The sequence below is a fragment of the Charadrius vociferus genome, unplaced genomic scaffold, assembly GCF_000708025.1.
Source record: "Charadrius vociferus isolate BGI_N301 unplaced genomic scaffold, ASM70802v2 scaffold190, whole genome shotgun sequence".
NCBI lineage: Eukaryota > Metazoa > Chordata > Aves > Charadriiformes > Charadriidae > Charadrius > Charadrius vociferus.
Genome location: NW_009646608.1, coordinates 7,087,702 through 7,088,100, shown reverse-complemented (window position 1 = coordinate 7,088,100; position 399 = coordinate 7,087,702).

Below are 399 nucleotides of genomic sequence, written 5' to 3'. Positions count from 1 at the left end.
CCCGGGTATAACGCGGGAGCGCTGGTGCTGGTGCTGGTGCTGGTGCTGGTGCTGGTGCTGGTGCTTCGGGGTCTCTGGAGCAGCACATAGCAGCACATGGTATCCCAGACCTGGCTGCTCCTTAGGGCTTCCAGCTTATCCCACCTCTTGCCCTGATGGGAGGGGACCTTTCTGGGTGTTGGGTTTGCAGTGGGGATGCGTACCAGGGTACCCAGCTGCCAATGCCCTGGAGCTCCTGGTGACTCTGTGGGCATCCTTGCTTCCCTTGCAGACCCTCAGGCTGCTGGCTGGGGCAGCACCACTCCGGTGGGGCGGGGTGAGGTGAGGTGGCACAGTGCAGCATGAGGTTTGCATCCTCCAGGCTCTCCCGTGGTCCTCCACAGGGTCATGGAGGGTCAG